Raw genomic sequence first — 11,627 nt, 5'->3', positions numbered from 1 at the left:
TAAAGAACTGTCACTGAAGCTCCAGCTATCTGACACCCAGATTCAGCTCCACTCTCGAGGCCTCGCCCATGTTTGACGACAGTGCTCCTGGTACACTCAAGCCAGCCCACTACTCTCCTGGATGGCGAGCACATGGCCGCCCGCTCCTGCTGACTCTTCTATTTATGAATTCCTGCTTGAACCAAATCATGCTTGCTGGGGTATGCCTGAGCCCTCTTGCTTGAGGAAATAATGGGTTTAAACTCTGACCTCACATTATGCACAAAAACTAATTCTAGGCGGTCAATAAGTCAACAAAAATAAATCAAGACAATGAAAAGCTAGAATAAAATAGAATTCAAGGATCATCAAATCTCTGGAAGATGAGAAAAATTTCCAGACTTCGTAAGAATAAGATGAATCACAAATTTAAAACACTAATTGACTTACTACATAAATACTTTGAACATTCATATAACCAAAATAAAAAGAGGAATAATAGAAGAAATATTTTTATCTAGTATGACAAAGAGTTAAAGTCCCTATTATGTATACACACTAATACAATTGATTTTTTTTAAATCAAACGGTAAAAGGCCACTGATAAAGTTATAAACAATCAACAAAGGAACTTGCAACCGTAATCAAGAAATGCAAACGAAAGCAACAATGAGGGGAGGTTTTTACCTACTTCTCCTACCTTTCTGACAGCTCCTTCTTAGTCTCTTTTGCTCTTCATCTCCCCAACTTCAGTATGTTGAAGCTCTAGGAATTCCACACTTAGATTTCTCTTTTTCTATCTCTACCCATTCCCTAATGATCTCACCCAGTCTCATGGCTTTAAATAGCATCTACTTGTCAATGAGTCCCAAAATTTAGATCTCCAGCTCGGACTGGAATATTCAGCTGCCTACCTGCCATTTCCACATGGATTTTAAACAAGTCACTCAAACTTAATGAAAATGTGTCTCTGTCTGAACTACTGATACTACCTCTCACCCCCCAAGCCCGGTCTCCCGCAGCCTTCCCCTAATCAGGGAATAGCAATCCCATTCTTCCTGTTGCCCAGGCCAAGAATCTTGGTACCACCCGGACTCCACTTTTTCCCTCATCTGCCACACCTCATCAGTCAGCAATTCCTGTCAGCTCCACCTCCAGGACACACCCACAATTCAATTCACTTCTCCCATCACCACCAAGATCCAATCCACCAACATCGTTCACTTGGATTATTGCAATAGCCTCCTAACTTGTGTCCTGGCTTCTGTCCTGTCCCTCTTCCTTTGTTTTCAGGAGAACAGCCAGAGTGAACCTGTTAAAACCTAAGATAGATGTCATCATTTCTTTGCTCGGTTCTCCAATAGTTGTCCATTCCCAGTAAAAGTAAAATCCAGGGACACCCGGGTGGCTCAGTGGGTTAGGCAACTGCCTTCAGTTCAGGTCATGATCCCATGGTCCTGGAATCGAGTCCGGCATTGAGACTCCCTGATCAGCCAGGAGCCTGCATCTCCCTCTGCCTGCCATTCCCCCTGCTCATGCTCTCTCCCTGCCAAACGGATGCATAAGATCTTTTTAAAAAGAGTAAAATCCAAAGATTTTATAAGCCCTACAGAATCTGTCCCCTTTTTACCCCTTATCTCCCAGACCTTATCTAATATTGCCATCCTTCTTGCTGACACTGCTCTAGCCACAAGGCCTTGTCATCTCCACCACACCAGCCATGCTCCCACTACATAACCTTTACACTTGCTATTCCTGATCTGGAATGGTCTTACCAAGGTATCAAATAGTTAGCTTTCTCACGTCCTTTGGGTATTAACTAAAAATTTTCCTTTACTTTTCCTCCTCCTTTTCTCTTCCTTTCCTAAAGAAATCAGTCCTACTGGGGCGCCTGGGTGGCTCAGTGGATTGGGCCTCTGCCTTCAGCTCGGGTCATGATCTCAGGGTCCTGAGATCAAGCACAGCATCGGGCTCTCTGCTCAGCGGGGAGCCTGCTTCCCCCCTTCTCTATCTGCCTGCCTCTCTGCCTACTTGTGATCTTTATCAAATAAATAAATAAAATATTAAAAAAAAAAAAAAGAAATCAGTCCTACAGGATGGGGCAGAACCAGGTAGACCAGTGCACAGTGGTGTGTCAGAGCCAAGAAGGATAAGGAGGGCCCCTTGCAGAGGGGTGGCTTGGCACGCGTGGGATGTCAGCCCCCCAGGTGGGATGTGCTGAATGAGGTCAGAAAGGTACTGAGGCAGGGAAAGGTGTGACAGCAGAGGAAGAGACCAATAATACACAGTGGGTTTGATCAAATATGTAAAGAAATTAAGGATAAAGGGAGGTAATTTCTCACTGTCAGGTTACAGAGTATGAAGATGGAAAGGGGATAAAACTAGAATGAACCCTAAGGTGTTAGACTGAAATTGGAGTGAATGCATGATTTTCAATAGAGGTACAGAGACATAAATATAGATAATTATTGTGTGTGTATATTGTGTGTGTATATATCACATATATATGTAAATGTATATGTGCACATATATTCTCCATCCATTAAATGGGACTGGGAAGAGCAATTCCATTCAACCCCAATAGCGATGAGCACACCTAGCACCCAGAGTTGTGACTTCAAAATAGCACTCTCGGGCGCCTGGGTGGCTCAGTGGATTAAGCCGCTGCCTTCGGCTCAGGGTCCTGGGATGGAGCCCCGCATTGGGCTCTCTGCTCGGCGGGGAGCCTGCTTCCTCCTCTCTCTCTGCCTGCCTCTCTGCCTACTTGTGATCTCTCTCTGTCAAATAAATAAATAAAATCTTAAAAAAAAATAGCACTCTCATGGGCTCCTCAGAGAAATGGCCATTTCGAGGACTGGGCCAGGAAGGTACAAGATAAGCCTGGAACATATTGTTGTGCCAGAAAACAAGGAAGTGTTCAAATAATGATGGTGGCATGTCAAAAGGACACTGAAGCTAAGCCTGAGGGGGTTCCAATGGGAAAATCTAAGAACAGTTTAAACACTAAAATAATGACACTCACTCATGGACTAAAATAGGAAACTGAGCTCATACACATATAAACAAACAAACAGAAAGTCTGATGTGGAGTATATCCAGTTTCTCGCCATAAAACACTTAATTACAAAGAGAAGAAGAACTTTACAGTGGACAAGCTTTAAAGATACCTCCGAAATCAAGTGACCAAAGTAAACATTATCAGTAATGGAACAAAAAGAAAGTATGTGCCCCCGATAAGACACAATGAGAACACAGCATTGTTTCTGTCATACTGCCATCAAAAATGAGTAACGCTAAGTCTAATCACAAGGAAACACCAGAGAAACCTAAATTAGGGGATATTCTACAAAATAAGTGGCCTGGAATTTTCAAAGGTTATCAAGGTCACAAGAGCTGAAGAAACACTGAGAAACTGCTTCAGCCTGAAAGATACTACAGAGACATGATAACTAAAAGCAACAACTTGATGCAGAACAGGATCCTTTTTCTATAAAGAGCATTACTGAGACAACTGGCAAAAATCTGACTGGGATATGAGGATAAGACAGTATTAACGTTTACATAAAATACATATATATATGATTTTATGTATACATATAGATGTATATATATGTGTGTATATATATACCACATCTTAGAAGAACAGGAATTTTTGTCTTTTATTCACTGCTGTGTCATGAGAGCTTAGGACATTGCCTGGAGCATAATAAGTACTCAATAAATGTGTAATGAATAAATAAATGTAAAAGCCTATTAAATAAGTAAATGTTTTAAGTCAGATAATAACCATTACGAAGGAAAAAAAATAACCATTATGAGGACAAGTGAAGTAAAACTGTTATTCTCATCATCAATGATAACTTGTTAAATGTCCTTTGGGAAAACAATTTGGCAATTAAGAATCATAAAAACAGGGGTGCTTGGGTAGCTCAGTGGGTTAAGCCTCTGCCTTTGGCTCAGGTCATGATCTCAGGGTCCTGGGATCTAGCCCTGAATAGGGCTCTCTGCTCAGCAGGGAGCCTGCTTCCTCCTCTCTCTCTCTGCCTGCCTCTCTGCCTACTAGTGATCTCTGTCTGTCAAAAAAATAAAAAAAGTCTTAAAAAAGAAAAAAACTGTTTGAATACAAAGTATGTTAATAGAAGAAAGCAGTTTACATAAAATCAGAAGAATTTGGCTTTATTAGTCTTGGACTCCTGAGGCAAGATATGCTAAATACAACAAATTCTAACACCATGAAAAGGTATACTTTAATGTGGATCAGGGTAGGATCATCACACCTGTCAGACCAACAAAATAGCTCTCAAGGCCATCCATCACATTCTGTTCTAATTCCATAATCTGATTATAACTTGGCCTCCCAGTTTTCTTTTCTTGGAGGAAAATATTCTAGACCTCTACCTAGCCAGAGGAGTACCTGAAATGCAGCTAATCCTAACTGAGATGTGCTTTAAGTGTAAGATCCACTCCAGATCTCAAAGACTTAGTATGGAAAAAAAGAATGTAAAATATCTCAGTAAAAATTATGTATTGATTATATGTTAAAATTATAACATTTTGGATATATTGGGTTAAATACAATATATTATTAACATTAGTGTTACCTGTTTCTTTTTACTTTTTAAATATGGATACAGAAAATTTTAAATTACTTCTGTGGTTCACATTTGCAGATAGTATTATATTTTTATTGATGAGCACCAATCTGGAACTACAGTCAATATAAATGTACAATCTCCCTAAAAACTAAGAAATTGATACCAGGTTTAGACAGCAGTCTCTCTGAGCTCTCATGGGGGCATGAATTTATCCCTCATATCTGTACTGACAAAATCAGATCTTCAATGAAGTGAGTAAATCAAGGTTCTGGCACCCTCTGAGCTTCCTGGGCACAAGCTGTCCGCTCTGCTGTTTGTCTCTGCTTGCCATCATTTTTCTCTTGGGTCATAATCTTGAATTTAGACTGTATTCTTCAGGAGATAATGTTGTGTGTTCCCACCTTTGTTTTCCTAGCACTTCAGTGCCTTAAACAAAGGTATTAAAAGACTTTTTTTTAGGATTTTTTTTTTTTTTTTTTTTTTGGGTGGCTCAGTTGTTGAGCATCTGCCTTCAGTTCAGGTCATAACCCCAGAGTCCTGGGATCAAGCCTGCATTGGTCTCCCTGCTCAGCGGGAAGTTTGCTTCTCCCTCTCCTATTCCCGACCCCCCTCAACCCAGTTCCCTCTCTTGCTGTGTCTTCCTCTGTCAAATAATTAAAATCTTTTAAAAAAAAAAAAAAAAGAGGTTTTTTTAGGGGCTCCTGGCTGGCTCACTCCGTAGAGCACGCAACTCTTGATCTCAGCGTTGTGAGTTCAAGCCCCATGCTGGGTGTAGAGACTACTTAAAAATAGTCTTTTTTTTTTAGATTTTAGATTTTACTTACTTATTTGACACACAGAGAGAGCTAGTGAGAGAGAGAGCCCAAGCAGGGGGAGCAGTAGGCAGACAGGCAGAGGAAGAGGAAGAAGCAGGCTGAGCAAGGAGCCCCAGGATCCTGGGGTCAAGACTTGAGCCGAAGGCAGCCACTTAACTGACTGAGCCACAAACAGGTATGTTCCCATCTCTTGCTTTAACTGAAGAAGTTGGTCTTCATTTAATCTAGTTTTGTGAGCATTTTATAAAAGCCATTGAAAAAGCCTGAGAAAGTAGTGACATGAGATTGACTAGAATTAAACATTTACAGGGGCACCTGGCTGGCTCAGTAGGTAGAACATGTGACTCTTGATCTCAAGGTTGTGACTTCAAACCCCATCTTGGATATAGAGATTACTTAAAAATAATTTTTAAAAAATTAAAGGATTCTATAGAATTAGCAACTATAAATTTTTTGTAAGATCTTACTTTTAAGTAATCTCTACACCCAACATGGGGCTCAAATTCACAACCCCAAGATCAAGAGTCACATGCTCTATGAACTGAGCCAGCCAGGTGCCCCAGTGCCCTTTGATATTTTATAAAAACTGTGTACACCCAAATATTATCTGAAATGTGACTTACTAATCCCAATAAAAGTATAATTTGATGAGTTTTTCTTCAATAGTTTGAGACGCTTCTAACAAACTCCAGTTTAGCTGCCCCTGCCCAAAGGAAGAAAAACTTGAGTCCTTAGCTGCTGCCCTTTGCAAACTTCCCCACTGGAAGGATTCTTTCCTTTCAGGAGAAAGAAAAAAACAAAACAAACAAATTCTCAACCTATGTTAAACCTCTTTATCATTTTACATGTGGCCTAAGTGTCATTTTCCAGTGCTTTGTCTATGAGTAGCTGGTAGCTCTAATACTTTCCAGAATTGATTTGCCCTTAGGTACCAACTTGACTGAACTCTTAAGACTAGGATCCAGCAATTTTGGCTTTAAATAGGGAAAATGAAAATAGGAAAACCATAAAGCAGCTGGCTAGCTCCTAGAAACAAGCAGTAAAGGTCACGGAACAAAGGTCACCCGAGTGCAAACTTAAGCATGCACAAAGAAACAGCAGCAAAGTGTCCTGAGCTCCTGCCTTTCCACCTTAGAAATCTTGAAAACGGGGGTGCCTGAGTGGCTCAGTGGGTTAATCCTCTGCCTTTGGCTCAGGTCATGACCCCAGGGTGCTGGGATCGAGCCCCGCATCTGGCTCTCTGCTCAGCAGGGAACCTGCTTCCCTTCCTCTCTTTCTGCCTGCCTACTTGTGATCTCTCTGTGTCAAATAAATAAATTATCTTAAAAAAAAAAAAAGGAAATCTTGAAAACGTACAGAACACACCAACGTTTATACTTGCTAACTTGGATGTGATGTTCATGAATGGGGGAGCCCAAGAATAATTCAAATTTCAGATTAAGGAAGAAATTAATTCAGATTAGGAAGAAATCAGAAACTCTGTAAATCCTCAAGCGAGGGATGGAAAACAAACAAAAAGAAAAATGGATGAAAAGGACGGTCCTAAGGAAGGACCCGGCCGGCGAGTTCCTGTCCGCGTTAGGGTAGCCGAGCGGACCCAAAAGAGGAAAGAAGCGTAATAAGGACCACGGGCGCTTTTCCGACCGATGGTTGGCGCGCGAGCTGCCGGTGACTTCGCCACTCACTACCCCCGCGCCTGCGCAGCTCGCTGACTGGAAGTTGCGGGAGCGCGCCAGACCTCACTTATCTAGGGGGTGGGAGGGGCGGGAGGTGCGAGGTCACGTGACCGGGATTGCGGCGTTTCTGGCCCAATCCAGGGCATTTCGGAAAGCGCCCTTGCAGATCAATTCGGGTAGCCCCGGTTCGACCAGAAGCTTGACCTCTTTTTAATATCCTGGCTGGGGCGCCTGGGTGGCTCAGTGGGTTAAGCCGCTGCCTTCGGCTCAGGTCATGGTCCCAGGGTCCTGGGATCGAGTCCCGTATCGGGCTCTCTGCTCAGCAGGGAGCCTGCTTCCCCCTCTCTCTCTCTGCCTGCCTCTCTGTCTACTTGTGATCTCTGTCTGTCAAATAAACAAATAAAAAAAAAATCTTTAAAAAAAAATAAAAAAATAAAAAAAAAAAATAATAATAATATCCTGGCTGTTCGAGTCTCTTCTTGGATCTAAGAATCTGGTTTTGTGCAACTTTCTGTCGTGCGTCTTGCAAGTCAAATTAGGGGTACAGTCTGGAGTGATGGGCGCTTTTTATTTCTTTTTCTCCATAATTAGAGAGTCAGCTCTTTAACTTCAAGGCCTTTTACCGTCTCCCCAAGAAGCTCAAATCCGATTCCTACTGCTGGAGACTCCAGCATCCCTGGAGGGCGTATTGTTGTAAAAATAATACTCTAAGAAAAGAAAAACTGGTTTATCTGTATCTCAAGGCTTGAGGATTGGGGAAATTAAAGTAAAAATTTTAAAAGGCAGGTGTTCCATAGGACTCCAATAGATAACTTACCTCAAAAACGCACCCCCAGGGCGCCTGGGTTGCTCAGTGGGTTGAAGCCTCTGCCTTAGACTCGGGTTGTGATGCCGGGGTCCTGGGATCCAGCCCCGCGTTTGACTCTCTGCTCACTTGGGAGCCTGCTTCCCTTGCTCTCTCTTTGCCTGCCTCTCTGCCTAATTGTGATTACTGTCTGTCAAATAAATAAATAAATGTTTTTTTTAAAACGCACCTCCATAACCCCCCCCCTTTTAAAAAAGATTTTATTTATTTATTTGACAGAGATCACAAGTAGGCAGAGAGGCAGGCAGAGAGAGAGGAGGAAGCAGGCTCCCTGCTGAGCAGAGAGCCCCCAGGACGCTGGGATCATGACCTGAGCGGAAAGCTTTAACCCACTGAGCCACCCAGGCGCCCCCCATAAGATCCCTTAATCTCAGTTTAAGCATTTAGGGATCTCTGAGTGGCTCAGACGGTTAAGTGTCGGCCTAGGGCTATGGTCATGATCTCACGGCTCTGGGACTGAGTCCCTAGTCAGGCTCCCTGCTCAGGGGAGAGCCTACCTCTCCCTCTGGTTCTCCCCCTACTTGTGAGCTTGCGCTTACTCTCTCTCTCTCTCTCTCTCTCGTTCTCTCTCAAAATTTTTTTAAAAAGGATTGATATAAAAATCTCTCCGTCTTGTTTTCTTAGGCCTTCTATCAAGAATCTAAAGCAGCGATGCTGGGATAAGATTACCTGCACGATGTTGTTGGTAAGCCCCAGAGGAGTGTGAAAGGAAACAAGGCCTTAGAGAAACTCCATCTTAAGGCTAGAGCCCTTAAAGTGAAAAGGAAGTGGGGTAAAAGAAAAATGGTTTGAGGCTGAGTTCTAACGTTCTAATCCTTCACCTGCTGACTGCTACAGCTACAGCCCAGGAACCTTGGCAGTGGGGAATCAACAGTGCAAAAAGGAATCAACAGTGTAAAAGGATAAAATGTCAAATAATAAAAATAAAATAAATATAAAATAAAATGTCAAATAAAATGTCAAAACAATTAAAAAAAAAAAAAGGATAGCACCCTCCACATTTCCTATTACAGAGAGCTTGGTAAAAATAAGCACCCCCTCAACCTGGAATCCTAGTCAGAAAATTTCACTCATTTCCTATAAATGCTAAATCCTTAACACAGCAGAAATGAATTCGTTCTTAACTCAGAATATTCTCGTAAATGGTATGGGGTGGGGCGAGTGCAGAACTAAAAATGCTGGACTTGCACTGACTTCTCTGCCAGACTTGCAGAGTGATTGTAATTGCTGCTTCCCTTGCAGATGCTAGTTTTCCCTGGTGCTGCTCTCATTGGTTCTTAAGTATAGTTGCTTCAACTGCAGTTCCTTCCAGTACACTTACAGGTTCTTCTATGAAGCCATCTTCCTCAGTCACAGCTGTCCATAGAAGTGATACTGAGCTCCCCTGAGCACACTGTGCTTCTCTGTGCTAGCTTCTCTGTACCAAGAGAAGACTGGGAGAAAATGCCTAGACACAGAGAAACGCAGTCACCTCAGGGAGCTAACTCTGGGGCTGTGGAATGAGTTTATCCAGTTGAAGTGGAAGCACAGATCATGGCTATCATCTTGCAAAATGACGCCATCTGAAAATTTAATAGGAGAATCACAGAAAATAGGGAAGTGTTGGATGTCAGTTACTTCTTAACAGCTGGAATGGGTTGTTTGTTGTTTTGGGTTTTTTTCTCGCCAGCATTGCGTGCCTATTGATGGCCTGTGTCAGGACTGACCAGTAATGTGGATGTGTCCATTTGTCAAATGATGGCCTTAAGCAAAAATTTGAGTTATTTGTAAATATTCATACATTTGAATAAGTCATAGTTGCTTCTGGGGCGCCTGGGTGGCTCAGTGGGTTGAAGCCTCTGCCTTCGGCTCAGGTCATGATCTCAGGGTCCTGGGATTGAGCCCTGCATCGGGCTCTCTGCTCAGTGGGGAGCCTGCTTCCCTTTCTCTCTCTGCCTGCCTCTCTGCCTACGTGTGATCTCTCTCCCTCTGTGAAATAAGTAAATAAAATCTCTTTTTTAAAAAGTCATAGTTGCTTCTGATTCTTAGAATTGCTCTTATGGGGTAACCCTGCTTCAGGCTTATCACCTGAAACAGTGACTAGATTTGTATGAAATAAAACTATTTTACCAGTATATATGCTATTTTTAAAGATGCTCCTGGAGATCAACCCATTTTATAACTTCCATTTTGTGGTATAACCTATTCTCATCCATCAACAGACTAACACAAGTCACTACCTCGGGCCAAGTCACCCAAGCCGGGTTTTCAAATCTTAGACTGATTAGTACATGAAAGAGGAATGCAGTAGTAGAATGCTATTATTAAGTAACAGCTGTAGAAGATCATTGCATCCAATACTAGGAACTGAGGGGAAATTTTCAGCAACTGAGAGAATGTCACATGTTCCAAAGCCTCTCTTTAAAATACAGAAGGAGGGGCGCCTGGGTGGCTCAGTGGATTGAGCCGCTGCCTTCGGCTCAGGTCATGATCTCAGGATCCTGGGATCGAGTCCCGCATCGGGCTCTCTGCTCAGCAGGGAGCCTGCTTCCCTCTCTCTCTCTCTCTCTGGCTGCCTCTCTGTCTACTTGTGATTTCTCTCTGTCAAATAAATAAATCTTTAAAAAAAAAAAAAATAAAATAAAATAAAATACAGAAGGAATAAACACTACTTAAGTGTTTTGAATCACAGTCTCACAGAATTGCTTCATTATCTACCACCTCCAAAAACACTTAGTGTAGTTCTATCATTTTCTTTAACCAAGGGGAAAAAGGCTTTAAATCTTTTAAGACGTAAAACACACGCACACAAAAATACTAATTTTAATAAACAATTTCTATAGTTGAGATATACTTCAATATTTTCCATATCTCAAGGAGCAGAGTTCTGTAATTAAAATACCTTTTCAATATTAAACCATAGGCAATCATGAAAACATTACTTAACATATTTGTGCCTTGACTTTGTAAGATACATTCCAGAGTTGTCTATAAATGAAACATGATGAAGATTTTTTTTGACAGAGAGCACACAAACAGGGGGAACAGCAGAGGGAGAGGGAGAAGCAGACTCCCCATTGAGCAGGGAGCCCAACAAGGGGCCCGATCCCAGAACCATAGGATCATGACCTGAGTCCAAGGCAGACACCTAGCCAACTGAGCCACCCAGGCGCCCCAACAAATGAAACATGTTAAAAATCAGTTTTCCCTTGAAAAACAAAAGACAGCAGAAAAAGTGTTGGTTCAGGTTTCAATCAAGGTGAACACGCAAGAATTGTTTGTATTATATTATCTAAGGATTCTGAAGAAAAAACTCTGCAATATAAATGACTTTAGATTCATTCGTTAAAACTATTGGTATATGGGGGAGCGGGGGGGGCTTAGTCGTTAAGTGTCTGCCTTCGGTTCAGGTCATGATCCCGGGGTTCTGGGATCGACCCCCATGTTGGGCTTCCTGCTCAGCAGGGGCCATGCTTCTCCCTCTCCCCTTCCCCCTGCTGTGTTCTCTCAAATAAGTAAATAAAATCTTAAAAAAAAAACAAAAAAACTGTTTGTGTACAGCAGATTTATAATCACCATAGTTAACTGTAGATAAGTTACTTCAACTATAGTAACAAAGTTACTACTTCACACTAAAATACAGAAAGTACTGGCTCATTTGCCACAAAGTGAATGGAACTAGAGGGTATTACACTAAGTAAAGTAAGTCAGAGAAAGA

This window comes from Mustela putorius, unplaced genomic scaffold (genome assembly GCF_011764305.1).
Source record: "Mustela putorius furo isolate JIRA1106 unplaced genomic scaffold, ASM1176430v1.1 tig00000695_pilon_pilon_pilon, whole genome shotgun sequence".
In the NCBI taxonomy this organism is placed as follows: domain Eukaryota; kingdom Metazoa; phylum Chordata; class Mammalia; order Carnivora; family Mustelidae; genus Mustela; species Mustela putorius.
This window is presented reverse-complemented; position numbering follows the sequence as displayed.